Below are 16,476 nucleotides of genomic sequence, written 5' to 3' on the forward strand. Positions count from 1 at the left end.
TCCCTCAGTCACTACCAAAAAGAGAAGTCCCCCGCCGGATCCTGAACCCAGTTAAAGCCGAAGCCCTCGGATGGAAGGCGGATTCATCCATCCAAGTCCTTCGGAAGTGCGTGACTGTGGAATAGTCAATTAAGGCTGCAGTCTTAACCCCGGTTACCTGAAAGTTAATCCCATTGAATTCAATAGGACTTATTTCTGATTAGTCACAGTTAAGCCGGCTCTGTAAGGCTCCCCTCGCTGACGGGGAGGGCTAAAGGTGGTCGCCCTATTCTTTCCCCTACGTGTGTGTGTGTGTGTGTGTGTGTCGGCCACAAGAGATGTGGTAAAGATGGAAGTGTGCAGAAAAGCCACAACCTTTAGATAAGCTTTACACGATGGACCCTGCTCAATACTTGGCACCGGCCAATAATATACATGTGCACAGCGTTTGCATAGGCTAATTTTAAAAGTATATATGCCTTTGAGTAAATTAAGATGGTGGGTGTTTGGGGCCGGACCCGCATGGTGTTTTGCAAAGCACTCAGCCGTCCTTTAAGAAAAACCTTCCTTTTTTAAGTTTGTAAAAACTGAGAGGAAGGGGCAGGAGAGATCTAGGACCCCGAGCCAAAGACTCCTCCTGGTCTACCACCTTGCATTCGGCTTGGATCTTTCCTGCTCACGAGAAGGATGCCCCAGGGGAATCTACGGGGGATGTCACTCGACTTAAAATGGCTTCACTGGCTGATGGGAGAGAAAAAATGTTAGGGGAGAGAGCGGCCTTTGCAGAACGGAATGAAAAAGCCCGTTCCCAAGCTTCCACAACGTGCAGACAATATGCAGGTAGATGTCATCACACAACACTCGGAGGGAGATCGGTACGATCTGTTCCGAGCCAGGAAAGTTGAGCCCTGAGTCTCTGCTGACGCGCTGGACCCGATCCACCTCTTCGGAGCACGTGGAGGCTCCCACCATCTATCGCATTGTAGCGGGTTGGGATAGATGACCCTTTGGGACTCTTCCATGTCCACAGTTCTATGATCCGCTGCCAGGCGGCTAGCGCTGCTCTGGGTGCGACACCGCGGCTCTTGCAAGGCTGTATTCAGTCCGCCTCGCGGGCTCCCCGCTGCCCTTCCGCCCGGATTGTCCCTGGCCAGCCTGATCCTCTGCGCGCTTCCTCCTGAATTCATTCCGATTTACTTTAACTATTCTAGACATTCCTTTGCTTGTTTCCTGGGAAGGAAGTCCCCCCCGAGTTCGAGGGGACTTCACTCCCAGTGTAAGAATGCCTAGGGTTATACGCAGGACAGTTTCTTCAGAGTAATCCCGACCCTCGCCGAGCGTGTTTCCTTGCTTATCTGCTTCTATTTTTATTAATGAGGATCTGTTCGAGGTTTTAAATGATTTTTATTGTTTTTAAGTAGGAATGTATTGTTCTGTGCAGCTCTGCGATCTCTTAGGAGAGCGAGGGCGCAATAGGAAAACGACAAATAAAATAAGCATGCATGGAATCTGTAAATGGTGGTGCCTACATTTTAAAACCTTATTCCCCGGCAAACCCTTCGCTCCCTAAATTGAACTTGAAGGGTTTGCAATCCCTCTTTCTGCAGGCTTCTTTTGAATTTGGCCGTGGGGGTTGTGTATAAATGGGAGCTTTCGGTGCGGGCCTGGCCATTGAAATGAAGGCCGGGTATCCTCAGAGAAGTCTAAGTTACTTTTGGAATTGGAGGGTAGTTTGCGCCTCTGTGCAACCTTTCCTTCTCAGAGCACCAAATCCGGTTCCAAAACAGATTCTAACCCGCGTTGGACACTGCATGTCTGTAAGCTAGGCTGCTTGCTTGATAGAAAGCCGTTCTGTACTCAATGGGGCTAATTTCTAAACGGGCATGGATAGGATTGCGCACTGAGAATATGTTTTGGGTGAATTAAGGAGGAGTTCAGCATTCCACACCGGAATGTTGCCAAGGAGTTCTGTGGAAGCGGGAATAGCCTTGGGCTCATTTGAATCAGTGACCCGCTTTCGAACTCATCCCTCCAACACACACACACACACAGAGAGAGAGAGAGAGAGAGAGAGAGAGAGAGAGAGAGAGAGAGAGAGAGAGAGAGCGCTAGAGAGAGCGCTAGGACAGTTACTTAACTGCTTCCGGGTCCCGACGCCTTTGCCTGCGGGATGAGGGAAGCAGAATAATGGTTAGGGAGACTTGCATAAGGTGCGCCTTTTAGACACCCAGATCCTGAGCACCTTTCTTTTGTCCGATTTGTCCGCCATTGTTTTAAGCAGAGTGAGTTGACTGCCTCAAAGTAGCTCTTTGCTAGTACAATGAAAGGGCAGGAAATAGCTAATTGATGATGATGATACATTAACTATTATTGTTGCGTTTTTGGAAAATTGCCAGATAAGGTGAGAGGCTCTGGTGGGAGGAGAACCTTCTGCCTCGAGTACCAAAAATCAATTATCCTTGGGGACAACTACATACCTTGACTACGGACGGTGGCCGGGCAGTTTTGGGGCTGTTTCTATAAAAACGAAGGCAGATTCACAGGGAATTACTCTCCCTTGCACCTCAAATTAGGCATGAAATCCCAAGCAGGCTTATTAAGAAGCAAGTCTTACGGAAAACCGTAAACATAGTTAGAAGGTCGGGATGAAAATCGAGCCGAGGCAATCCCTCCGAGGAGCGGAGATCGGGAATAGCTTGTACTCACTTGCAAATGAAACTGACTTCAGCAAGCCGCGGTTTGTGCGTTTACAAATTACCCCCTCTCCATATAAACTCCTCCGCCGACTTATATCCAAATGCCTTGACTTTCCCTAAGTGTGCGCGGGAGGGGGGGGGCTACTCTGGGGCTAGGTGTGCGGAGCTAAGAGCTCGAGCTGAGGGCTTGATCCCGCAGCCCTTAAAACCAAGCGAAAATATAACACCGGCCAGCTTGCGAACGATCCTGTGCCAGTTCAGTTCAATTGGTTACGTTCTCAAAGCATCTCTATAGATTCCGTGCGGATTTTCTCCTGGCTTGGTATAGAAGGAAAACAAACAAACAAACAATTGAAACTGACGGGTTATGATTTATCGCATAGGGAGGACTAATCACATTCATAAATGTCTTCGGAAAGTCAATACATGTCTTTTTAATGTCAGGGGGAATAGAGTGCAGGAGACACCGGGAGACTTTCTTTGCGCTGTATGGGAATAGAAACTCTTGGGTTTCGGCTCTGAGGCTGACTTACTTCATTTTATGTTTTTCTCCACCCTGCTGACTGTTCTTCGGCTTGCTCACAACCTCTTCCCAACTTGTAGGTCCTAGGACTTCTCTGGAGTTTTTTGGAGGAGCGGGGAGTGGAGGGAGGGCTGGAGTGGCTGCCGCGATAATGCCTGCTTCCAGAACTTAATTTTAAAAACCTTGACCCTTTAGGCAGGATTCCAGCACAGTTCAGCATATTTTGAATGCGGGGGTGGGCGTGGGGGAGAGAATTAAGTCAATCGGACTTTTGTAAAAAAATAAAAATAAAATAAATGCTGCACTTTGGCAAGATTGTGCACATTAATTTTCCTGAAATGTATTTATTTCACTTTCGCTCTCCCCCTGTGTGTATGTGTAAACATTTAGAAATGAAGGCTGCAATCCTGTTCCGGTGTTTTCCTGGCAGTAAGCGCCACTGGACCCCACGGTCGAAGCAGCGTAGCTCTGGCTACCAGCTGCTGAGAGTCTCAGGTGGGCTTCCTGTGAGCATCTGGTTGGCAACGTTAAGAACACGATGCTGGACCAGATGGGCCTTTGGGGCAAAGGCACTTAGGACAGGAGGCATATGCCTTTATTAAAATGATCGAGTCCCCCGTTCTCAAATACTATGTACATTGGAAACAGCTATCACTTGTAAGAAACAGATGTAGCCTTGATAGTACATAAGATGCAAACCTTCCAAAATCCTCAGTTGGGCAATAGCTTTATTGAGACCAGGCAAAATGTCACAAAAGTGTGGCGAGCTACAGGCATCTCCAGAGCTCTTCCGCAGGGAAGACGTCAACACAACGCAAGGAGTGAGGAAGAGGAAGGGAGGTAACAATCAAGTACATAATTATTAGGCTGATGTTGTGTAAGCTGCGTTCCAAGCTGTATCGATTCATAACGGCGAAAGGTAATTTTTAAATTAGCTGGGTTCTTCGTGAACCCTGGTGAGAGAGAAAGTTTTTATTTTACTTTTTACCCTAAGTGTGCTACAATATCTGTAGGGAAGATCAGCCAATATGAAATAACAGCCCGATCCTTCCTATATTTACTCGGAAATAACTTCCACTGTGTTCATTGGGACTTACTCTCCTGTAACTGTAACTACATCTGGCCAGGGGTACCTCTGATATCAACTGGTAATGTAAGTATGCGCTTGACTCCGAAATCCTATTCACACTGGATAGGAAAATAAGCCCAGTTTGAAGCATTTGAGACGGCTATTTCCCTATAAACGGCATAGGATTGGGCTGCGAACCCACGGAAATGAATGTTATTTTAAAATCGTTTTAACTCTTGCTGGATAGGTACCTTAAATCTAAATACCGAGGTCACAGCCAAAGATTAGAGTTAGGTTTGCTTAAACCTACTGATTTCAAGTATATGGTGTGAGATTGAGACCCAAGTCCAAAACACATAGAGTTGTATTCTACCTAGTTTTACTCAGAGTACACCCGTTGAAAGGAACAGGCCTAAATTAGCCATGACCATTAATTTAAATGGGTGTACTCTGAGTAACAGTTAGTTGAATGCAATCCGTGGAGCAGAAATTATATTGCTAAGTACGCCCATCTTCTTTTTGCAAAATCCCATATGTAGAAAAGGCGCATTTAAATTTCATCCAGTTCAGTGTGGGGTGCATGACTGTACCGGATTGTGGCTCAGATGCTTCGCAGCCGGGTCTAATACCGATCTGAATGTCTACATGGAACAGCAGTCCGCGAAAGTTTATGCCATAATAAACTGGTGAGTCTTGAAGGTACCACAAGACTTTCTCTTGTTGTTTTCTGCAAGAGACTTAACAGGGTTACCCGGAACTCTAGAAATGTCTTGTTCTAGCACGCCTCTCTATATTTTTTATGGAAACCAAAGATTAAAAACAACAACCTGGGATTAGAGCCAGATTTAGTTACGCTTAGACCCAGTGTGATCAATGGAATTTAAGATAGACTAATTTAAGTCCTATTGATTTCAACGGATCTCGTCTAAACATTTTAAAGTCTGGATCTAACTCCTAGTCAGTCTTTGAACATCCTGAGTCCAAAGGAAAAGCCTCTCTAAGAGTCAGGATGGAAACACAACCTAAAAGTAAACAATTTTAAATTGACTTGTGTAGGTTCCGCTGCTTTTCCTTTCAGTTGCGCTATTTGCATTAACCGGGCATTGATTGCAGCCATATGGTACCAGCCTCAGTGCTCAGTGAAGGAGTATGGCAAAAATAGCCTTTTTCATAGATATTGGGTTAAAACATGCTAACAACCTAGGGTGTAGTCAACTACGTTTTACGCAGAGTACACCGACTGAATGTGACTAAATAGGCCTACTCAGATTAAAATTTAGTTGAATACCACCCCATGCGATTACTCCTGCCCAGGCTCTAGCGCTAACGCCTAGGCAGGGACAGAGACCTGCGGTAGAATCCTAAGCACGTTCCATTGATTCATTGCTGGGTCTTACTCTCTAGTACGGGACCGGGGAATCTGTGGCTCAATAGATGTTGTTGGACTCCAACTCTCATCAGCCTAGCCAGCGTGGCCAACGATTGGGGATAATGGGAGTTGTAGCACATCGGAATCTTGGGGGGCGCGCACACACACAGATTCTGCAACCCAGGAAGTGTATTTAGGATTGCATTCATCTGGTTTCACATGCTCTTGCGGTTCTTCTGAGTTTTACTTTTCAGAATTGAATCTTGTGCGTAGGGAGGGGGGGATTGTTGTTTTTTAAGAAGTTATAGCACCAGTTCCCCCTGTTGTCCGGAAGGGCCTGATGAAGGGCTCACTGAACCCAGCGGAAACTGGCTGGCATTAATTAACCTGGGATCAGCCCTCCCCGAAAGCGGAGATTACGCTCGCCTCAAGATCCACAGGCTTTCCTATTTTTCCCTGCACTGTGTAACTTTAATGTGCACAACATCCTATTGAAGTCAGTGGAACTAATTTCCAAGTTGTTGTTGAATTGCTATTTATTTAGAAGGCCATTTGCAAAGGCTTGCACTACCTAATTCGGTTCTTTACTTCTAACTTCAGACGTTTTGGTCCTCCAAAACTGAAATACTTCTTTACATCCAGTGATACCAAAACGCGTTAATTTCAACGGAATTAAAATCCTCAGCAATGTGGTTCCAGAGCCACACATTCAGTAAATTTAGCCAGTGATGCTATGCCCTCCTTCCAGGGAGAAAGCTCCACTGAAGTCAGTGAGGCTTTCTTCTGAGCAGACCTGTATGGGATTACACTGTTAACCTCTGCTGAAGCTAATGATGTTTAAGCTTTTTTACTCGGAGGTAAGAAATACGTCGCCCTGCAAGGAGGTTTGAAAAGGAAGACATATAATTTGGGATTGACTCTATTTAAAGCGTGGTCATTCTGTTTCACTGGGCTATGAATTCCAGCTGTCAGCTCAACTAAGAACAGGGACACCCCACTCTTCACAACATTTGGAACTAAATCCCATCGAATTCGACCCCTGCATTTGAAATAGTGCTTGATCCCGTAGACGTGTTTTCTTCGTGATAGGGGTATGTATGATCCGAATCCCAGGTATTTCGGGTTCCTGGCGTTATGTGAATGGGAGTACGTACACAGGATAGGAGCGCTCCTTATCGATCAAAGGAAAACGTACCTCCTCCTCCAGCGAGATGAAAGATGGTGGAAAAAGAAGCAGACCAATTGTTTCCTCTCTGTATTGATGTGCGAAGGGCATTGCTGCTCTGAATCAGATGCTTTCAATCCTGATCATTGTTTATTATTCCACGGGAGCTTTCCGGTGGCTTCCTCCCGCCCCCACGACTCAGGTCACTTCGTGACTTTAGTGTGTACACAAATACTCCCCCATGGAACTGAGCGGAGATTTCTAAGCCGCTTGCTAGACACCCGCCTACCTTAAGAAGTCCCCAGTATTAAAACAAAACAAAACTGGAAGGCTGCAGAGGGCTAAAACTGGGTCTTTGTTAATGGGCCACCTCATCAGAGCGATTTCTATACCTCTTGCTTAAGAATGAGTTATACTTGTATCTTTACTTCCCAATGGGACAAAGGATTGCAGGAGTGGGGGTGTTTAGACACGCGCATCTTTCCCTCCATATGATTTCGAAGCAGCTCTTGCCTATCAAACACAATTACCGGTAAATAATACCGTATACTGTATAAAATTACCCAGTAGTCGTATTAGGACACAAGAGCTGCTTGGACGCCATATGGAGAGAGAAGCGTGTGCAATATTTCATCCACACACGCACACCTGTAAAGACTGCAATCCTATGCCCCCTTAAACATTGTGGACGTACTTCCAAGTAAAGAGACATAAAGACACATAGCTGTAGCCAATGTTAGTAATTGGTTAGACTAACATTGAGCAAATCCATTGAAAGGAACCCATTTGAAGAGCCAGGGTAGTGTGGTGATTAGAGTGTGACACTAAGACCAGGGCACATATCCCCATGATGAAGCTCTCTGGGGGACCTTGGGCCAGTCACCCACACTCAGCGTAACCTACCTCATAGGGTTGTTGTGAGGATACTGTAAGGCGGGGAGGGGGAGAACTAAGTATGCCACCTTGAGCTCTTTGGAAAGAAAAAGGGTGGGTTATAAATGCAAGGAAATATACAATAAATAACAAAGATTGAAATCAATGGGCATGGCTCACTGAGGTCCATTAATTCCAGTATGTCTACCCTGAGTAAGGTAAAGGTAAAGGGACCCCTGCCTGATAGGTCCAGTCGCCGACGACTTTGGGGTTGCGTGCTCATCTCGCTCTATAGGCCGAGGGAGCCAGCGTTTGTCCGCAGTTTTTCCGCGTTTTGTGGCCAGCATGACTAAGCCGCTTCTGGCGAACCAGAGCAGCGCACGGAAACGCAGTTTACCTTCCCGCCAGAGCGGTACCTATTTATCTACTTGCACTTTGACATGCTTTCGAACTGCTAGGTGGGCAGGAGTAAGACTTGGCTAAATACAACCCATACATGCACAAAGGGGCACACATACATGTGAATCACGCACCCAGCCGACCCTCAAGCGAAGCAACAACCCCGCGGAATTGAAGGAATTGCGCAAGAACCGCAGCGCAGAGTTCAAATCCGGCTGTGCCAGCAGGCTGGAAGCTCCGCCAACTGTGCTGCGCTTTCCAAGCAGAAAAAAAAAGACTTCAGGAGATGATACCAGGCAGTCCCCCTTCTGCTATGCCTCAGATCGCGAGGAGGGGTGTGTGGCGGAGAGAGGAGCGGCCTGCCCAGATGATGTCCTCTTGGTGGCATCTCTGTCGTCTGGCATCCTTGCGTGATAACTGTGGGACAGATTACGTCGGGGTAGAATCAAACGGCTGATCTGTTCCTGAGCATTGCTTCAATGCTGTGAACCGTAATGTCCTTTTATATTCAAATTCCCTCCATCTGCTTGATTGATTCCTCTCTTCTGCAGTGGAGCCAGAACTGGAGAAATGCAAGGAAGGTCCCGTCTGCATTATTCATTCCGGGGCATTTTTATTATTAAAACAGGGCAGGCGCATCAGGGGGAAAAAGGGGAGCGGCTGGCTGGCTTGATATTTCTCCAAAATGTTCCAAGGAGGCTTCAGCTGGTCCCAATCAGGTCCCCGCTAGATCCTCGAAAATCTTGCATGATTGTTCCTTTTGAAATATGTCAATGCGATTACCCATGTGAAAACAACCATGGGACGCGCATTTCAAGGAGGACAACAAGGGAACAAGCACGGGGGCATTTCTGGGATGCCCTGATCGAGTGGCTACAAAACGGAACCGTTTGCTTGGGGAAAATAAACGCCACTGAACATATCAGTGGGATAGTTGAGCAAGCGTGGAAAAAACCCCCACCCCCATTCCAACATCCACACACACACACACACACACACACACACACACACACAAACAAACACAACTATAGTGAAGGCTGAAAGTCCCATTGAATTCAACCGGACTTACTTCCGTGTAAACCTACACAAGGAAAGGCGGTACAAATCAAAGGCTGACATTTCGGTCACTTCAGATCTATCGCAAAACATTAAATTTGTGAGCTACCAAAGTCTTTATAGGCTTGGGGGAAAACGAACGGAACGAAACAGCCTCCTTCCTGTCTTTGAAGTTTTGTAGTGCTCTGTGCCAGGTTTGGTGTTTTTATTATTATTATTATTATTATTATTATTATTAAGACCTCACAGGGTTGTTGTGCAGATTAATGCAGAGGAGGAGAACCATGCAGGCCACCTAGAGCTCCTTGGAAGAAAAAGCAGCATATAAATGTAATAAATTTTTTATTATTATTATTATTATTATTATTATTATTATTATTATTATTATTATTATTATTATTATTATTATGGAAGTGCCCAGAACCATCTGCTAGATCTGCCAGGTTTGTAGGTTTGGAGAGCAAGCCAAGGGATCGATCCGGCGTCCTCCTCCCTTCCAAGGAGTCGATTTCTTTCGGCGTTTACACCTATTTTAAAATGCCTTAGTTTAGGAAGACATGATGTACGCAACACAACACCGCTCACTTGGTGATTCTCAGTAGCTCATATTCAGGGGCGTCCTGGCTCCGATATTTCCCCCGGGTGTCTTCACTGGTGATCACTTATTTCCGCATCAGTGGTTCAGTGAGAAAATTTGGACGTCATGCTCTTGTTTAGGGCGTCTTCGAATGGTAGTCTCAGTTCCTACAAAACACGGTCATTCCGTCCTCCTGCTCATTCTGCTGAGTTCAGCCTCATTCAACCTCTGCCTGAAAGCTCTAACCAGATGGCCCCTCTGTTTAGGTAGGGGATGGGTAGCTGGGTGGGGGCAGTTACTTGACTTTTTATTTATTGGATTGATATCCCATTTTTCCTCCAAGGAGTTCATAGTGGTGTGCGTGGTTCTTTTCCTCCCTTTTTATCCTCCCAACATCCCTGCGAGGTAGGCTGAGCTGAGAGCGACTGGTCCAAGGTCCTCCAGTCAACTTCGTCTCCCAACTTCTAACTTTGCCAGGAAAGTTGGATGTGGTCGATCAGTTCTTGTATGGACTGAGTTTCTAAAATGAGAGAGAGTGATTATAATCATAATTTTAAACAATGTGATATTTAGAGCTGAGGGGTTGGAATTGAATTAAAAACCGAGGAAGTCGAAGGGGAAGCCAAGCCTCGTCCTTGCGGGCTGTTTCTGCACGATCAGGATAGAGTGTCAGCCTCAGCCTCGATTTCCCTGGGACTTCTGCGCGGTTTGGAAAGCAAAACAGGCTCGGCCCAGCTCCATGCAGGTCTCTTCGGTGGCCCGTCCTGGAGGTGCCAGCGGAGCGCAAGGGCCCATCTGCAGCGGATTAAGATAAACCACGACTGATGATGCTGAGGCTCTGGAAGGGGCTGCGCGCGTTTGGCTTCCGTACTTTTACTTTGTTTGAAAAGTCACTCGGCTAATAATTCCCACCTTTAGGAAAGGGTTTCATTTTGCGCTTCTATCACACACGCTTAAGTCGCCGATGCCTTCCCACCCACTTTCTTCCAATAGAATGGGGAAACTGCTAAGGTCCTTTACAGCGCAGAGCGATCCTATGCGCATCTACGCAGAAGTCGAATCCTAACTGCGTGTTCTCTGGGAGGTAAGTCCCATGAGTTCGGTTGACATGCCTAGTGCTATCAGCAGTCAAACTCTACTCAGTTCAGAGTCAAACCGGATTCGATTCTTAATTGCTGCAGGCTGCGTTCACACCAGCAGCTGCAGCTGCGCATTTCCAATCGCCATGAGACTCCGGACTCGCACACCTGCTACTCGATCCGAGGCACGTTTACTCGGGAGGAAGCACTACTAAATTCAATGGTACCTACTCCTAAGTAAGTGGATCTAGGATTGCAGCTTTGAGTCTTGCTTTTTGGAGAGTGAGTTCCGTTGATCTCAACAGGAACACGTCTTCCTCCCGAGAAAACATGCATAGGTTCGGGTCGTTAACCACTATCCCCCACTGCTCGCATCAGGGAGTGGGTTGCCAACACTCTCCTTCTGGTAGGGGTGCAGCATGAAAACTTCAGCAGTTAAATTTCTGTTTATCACAGGCTCTTAAAGGTAAATAGCCATTATAGTGGAGGATTTTTTTAAAAAATCTGGCGATCTTATTCGGAAGGCTTTTTGCTCCATATATATATATATATATGCAATAGGATATTTTCATTATTTTATAAACAGAGGCCGCAGCTGAATGTAAACAATTTCTTTCAGCGTATTAAAAAGAAAACCTCATGATGTTGCTGTTTGTTTGAACAGCACCCTTTCTTATTCACGGTAGCCCTTTAACATGTAAATAGTAGTATTTCCCCCTCGCTGTGTCCCTCAGCTCTTGGCAACAGCACAGAATAACACAGGGAAGGGGATCTTTGGACAGCTGACCATTTAAAGGATGCGTGTATGGAGATTTGGATGGAAGCCGATTTTCTATCCTCAAAGACTATCTCATTGATTTGTGTGCAACTTCCAAGCAACTCTGTTTAGGATTGAGGTGACAGGCTTTTCTCCAAAGGACTCACTGAAGCCTCTTTCCCACTGCCTGCTTTTCTTGTCATGGGAGAATGTTGGGGATGGTGGTTAGGAAGCAGAAAAGTGGCATTTTGGTCTTAAAAAATGCAAATGAAAAATGCACAGGGTATGTATGTTACATGACAGGGCTGGCGGAATACATTTTGCCACCAGAGGCAAACCCAAAAAAGGTGCCCCCTGTTCCTGCCAGGGAAGATGGGGTGAGTGAAGATCTGCATCAGAAACAAGGGGGGAAGAAAGATCAACATCAGGATTTGCAGCCCCAGTGGACTTTGCTGCCTGAAGCTGTCGCCTCACCTGGCCTTATGGGTGGATCAGCCTTCATTACAGGTACAGAAAGCCCTTGTTAGCATCCTGCGTGGAAAAAGTAAGGAGTAATGGGGCAAACAGGCAATTCCGAAAGTATTGACAGGTTGGTAACTTCATGTTTTTAAGATGAGATCTGGAATAAATATTATTACATGTCTTAGCGAGTCACTGAAATCTCAATCAATAAACTTAGGATTTGGGCTCATGGATTTGTGGATTGCAGACTGCTGAAGAACAAGGCTTTTCCTAGACCTGATCTTCAAAACTACAATCTTCCAATTACAACTCTTGTAGACTGTGATCTTAAACCCACAATCCAGTTCCTTCAATAAACATATTTAGGGCCAGGGTTTCTATTGACTTTAGCCATTGGAATGAAGACTCTTTCACTGACTACTTCTGCGGCAATTCAATTGATACCCATGAGATTATTTCACATAAGTCATTTGGATATCGTGGCCTTAATTAAGCTTCTCTCCCATAAATATTACATTGTGCTCTTAAACTTGTGTTTAAGATTTAAAAACACACGGAGGGAGAAATCATGGATACATTAATACTGAAAATGCATATTGGAATTGTGGAGACTATATGTCCATTGGTTCAATGAAAATAAGTTTCAGTGGCCAAAATAATGTTTCCCCTCTATGATTTCACTAACTGCTTGTTGAGCTTAAGGTCTGGAATGGGGAAAGTTTGGCCCTCTCAATGTCATTGCTTCAGCTCACACCACCCACAGCTGGCATGGCCAGTGGGCAGGGATGATGGGAACTGTAGTCCAATAACATATGTAGGACCACAGGTTAGTCACTTGTGTGATGGGAAGAACCACAACCTAGCAATTCCCATGTTTTATCCTCTTTTCCTCCTACCCACCCCAATCTGAACCATATCAGTTTGTGGAGTTCTAAGTACAGTTCCTTGAAAATTTGTTTTGTTAAAACTGGGATCCCGGTGGGCAAACCCCCAGGACTCCAGTATAACTAGATTCAGATTATTAAACTCAATCAGATATTGCTGATTTATTGTTCTTTACATTCTTTATTACAGACAGGAACGTTTGCTGGTTCCCTTTACATCTGCTCCAGATCGGGCCTCCGTATGTGCAACTCTTGAATTTTCAACCATCCTAATCTATCTGCCTGGACAAGCCTCTTCCGCCTCCAGCCCAAGCTGGCTGTCACTGCATTGAGCCTGGCTGGAAATCATGTTTCTAGTGAGATGTTTTCCTCTGCAAAAATTTGTAGAGAGCTGACAGAAGCTTGTTTTGTAAGGATGGGGAGGGGCTGTGAGTGACAGTAACCACACCCATGTGAGATATTTTGTAAACAGCTGGGTTGATAGGGGAGGGCTTCTCGTTTGTCAAGTTCATTGTGTCGGGTTGGAGCTGTTACCTATAGCCCCAGGGCAACTAATTTCACTGACAGGAATGAGGTGTCTGGAAATACTAGAAAGCTTCCTTATTGTATCATTTCAGATGCCTTGTCCATGTAGCCTAGCACTCTGATTTTCGCCAACTCTTAAAGCAGGGATGAGGACCCTCAGAACTAGAGGCCAAATGTAGCCCTCTCTATCTGGCCCTTGGGACTCTCCATTGACCATGCCATCTCCCCAGGCCATCCCTTCATCTGCCCTGCTCTGTGCTCTCCTTGAGTGCATTTGCCTGACTGGACCTTCTTTTGAACCATGTAGAAAGTTCTGATTGGTGTGTTGCTGGAACGTAGGCTACTGGACAAAAGTAAGAATCACATCCATTGCTTCACCCACGATTGCCATGCATGAGGCCCCTGGAAGGTTCCTCTTGAGGAAAGGTGGCTCTCAGTCTGAAAAAAGGTCTTTTACACCAATTTTTAGGCAAAATTTCCTCCAGGAAGCATCCACAAATATATATTCATATAATCCAACAATAAAAGTATCTAAAGCAGTTAAATGGCCAGTTCCATCCCAATGATGATGACAACCCACCTTTATCCATCATTTAATATATTTGATTGAAGTTCAGGCTCTCATGGAATTAAAAAAGTAGAAAAATAGTACCAATGCTTAGCTGGATCCTACAACTATTAAGACTGCAATCCTATACTGCTGAACTCAATGAGGCTTACTTCTGTGAATTTATGTATAGGATTTCACAATGAGACTTCTGAAGGAGCAACAACCCTATTCATGTTTAAAGAGTATAGATCAATAACAAACTGAGGTAGTAGATAAAATAATTCTAACAATGCTTTTGAAATTGCTGGTCGTGAATGCTGGAATGAGGTGTTTCAAACTCTTACGGGCAATTTTAAGTAGATTTAGACAGACAGGAAGAAGAATGAGGTCATTTAAAAATAATGTTATTTTGAGAGGTTACCTGAAGGGTCAGAAGGGAAGATATTAGGTTTACAGAAACATGGTTTGATGTTTTACTGGAATTATCAGAGGACAAGTCTAGGATTTGATGTGCCTTTAGATCAGTGATGGCAGCTCATGGTCCTTCTGATGCAGTTAGACCCATCACCCTCAACCAGCATGGTAGGAATGAAAGCTGTAGTCCAGCAACATCTGGAGGAATTCCCCATTTCTGCTTTAGACTGAAATCAGGTCACTAAAGATCTGATGGGAAACCATAATACATCTCCCCCCCCCACCAGAAGCCAGAAATACAGATTAATCAGCAAGAAAACACAGCTATTTTTATTTTTAAATATTTGCTTTTTAGCATGTAGTTGATGGTTTCCATTTATACATTTTTTCATTATATGGCTTTAAAGGTAGTTGAGGGAAGGTCATTTTAAAATGGGTTCAGAAGAGATATTGGGTTCACTGCATAAAGAGCTCAACTGGAAATGGCCAGTGGTTTTTGTAACCAAAAGGTTATTTGTTTTTGTAAAGCTAGAGACTGTGAATGAAAGATTGTAATCTTATTGTGCCTTTTGAATTTGAGTTGAAATGTTGTTTTGATAAGTTGTACATTGTTTTTTCCTTGGTATTAGTATCAGTTTATTGTGGAGTCATTTGTTTATATGTTTTAAAGTTACAAATAAACAAAAGAATAGATTCCCTCTTACTTTACATGCACATTTCTTGGTAGAAAAAAAAATCCAGTTCATTTTAGTGAGTGTGCTTGTAAACCAGGGGGTGCTAATTATTCTGGATTAAGGAATGAAGTGTGCTATTCTGAATTAATTGGTCTGTAATATATATATAGAAATCTAATCTTATTTAGAGGCTCCGGTTCTGAATTTAAAAACTGATTCCTTTCTCATTAAATGAACTGTTTCACTCTGGATGCATCCAACCTTTCCATGAGTCAAAACAGAACCTTTAATGGACAGAACCCAACCAGGAACTATCAATGGTTAAAGCTTGTCCCGGCATGGAGTTGCATTGATAGGAAAGGCATCACCTGTCTGCTGTCTTACAAATTTGTCTGCCTCATTCTGAATCCTTATCCTCTTATAAAAAGTTGGTTCCCATTTGTATTGCATGCAAACAAAGACTCTTTTGTTAGACCGGGTGCCAAGCCACACATGTCGTTTTGGTAGGATGTACTTAACACATAATACCTGTAATTTGCTGAGATTCTCTTGTTTGGGTTCTCTCCCTAAACTTGCACTTCTGTGCAGCTTTCTCTATGTCATTTGCATTCATTTATTTGCTATCAGTCTGAACTTGTTTTTTTTCTTTTCTATCCTTTAATAAAACTCTCATCACCATCATTATTTAAAGCCAGCTCTGTTGAGGACCCTCAGGACTGAGGGATGGCATGAGAAGAATTCTATAGGTCACTGGTGGCTGCCCTTTGCCACACGACTACAACTTCCATTATCCAGTATCGATAGGTGTTGAAGTCCAACATCCGAAGGGCCACAAATTAGTCACCCTTTCGGTAGATGCTGACTATGGGTGTAATTCAGCATCATGCTATGATGAACAGTCCATCTTCACAAACATTGCTGGATGAAACAAGCCCTCTGTTCTTGAGGTTCTTGTGGGATGTAAACACAGGAGCAGTCAATGACAACATTCCTAGAGTGTACATGTTAGAACATGGGGAGGAATGTCTGTCCAGCAAGCAGGTAAACTTCCTGGGGACGGACTTCCTCCGCATGTGACCAGAGGTGGGTGTGGCCTCACCTGTGCAGGTAATGACAAAAGCACAGGGCAGGCAGCCACTCTCTCTCTCTGCCATCTTCCTTCGATGAGGAAACATCTAAGGTTGCTCTCTTGGCTCCTAGCCAAGAGAGGACAAAGGGACTATCTTGCTATAAGATAGATTCTAAATGTATGTAGCCTTTTTAAGCCTGTCTGCCTTCTGGGATCATATTGTGAACAGAACGTGAGTAAACTCTTTTATACTTTTATAAAGACTGTGTTGTGTCTTGTATTTTAAGAGGGAACAAAAGGGGAAATTACCAGAGTAATTATTATAGAGGTTCTAGCGAACCTGTGCACACGTTACC

Source organism: Podarcis muralis, chromosome 6 (assembly GCF_964188315.1).
Source record: "Podarcis muralis chromosome 6, rPodMur119.hap1.1, whole genome shotgun sequence".
In the NCBI taxonomy this organism is placed as follows: domain Eukaryota; kingdom Metazoa; phylum Chordata; class Lepidosauria; order Squamata; family Lacertidae; genus Podarcis; species Podarcis muralis.